A 481-nucleotide genomic window follows, 5' to 3' on the forward strand; every position below is an offset into this window, starting at 1 on the left:
CCAAATTAAAAAAAAGTTTCAAGATAAAATATTTGTCAAACTTGTTAAATTAATAAACAATTTTTCTTATCATATGTAATATAATTTATATCAAAGTAACATAAAATTTGATTATACAAGATAAATGCTATTTATATTATTGCTATTAAATAGATATTCAATACTGATACACATTCCAATAAATATATAATTTATTAGTAATTATTGTGCAAATTACATAAGTAAATATGACATTTATCTGGACATAGTTTACATAAATTGTGTATCACATACGTAATGCTATCATACATACATTTACTTACAATAAAATTAATTATGATATTAACGCGTTACATAATTTGTACATGTATAGAATTTTACAAAAAAGTTTAATTTCAAAGCTAAAAAGGCAATGAAATTTAAAATCAATTTTGTTTATTTTCATATTTAAACGAAATATTGATTAATTAAATAAAATTTAAAATTAATTAAAAATTTTATT

The sequence above is a fragment of the Atta colombica genome, unplaced genomic scaffold (genome assembly GCF_001594045.1).
Source record: "Atta colombica isolate Treedump-2 unplaced genomic scaffold, Acol1.0 scaffold225, whole genome shotgun sequence".
NCBI lineage: Eukaryota > Metazoa > Arthropoda > Insecta > Hymenoptera > Formicidae > Atta > Atta colombica.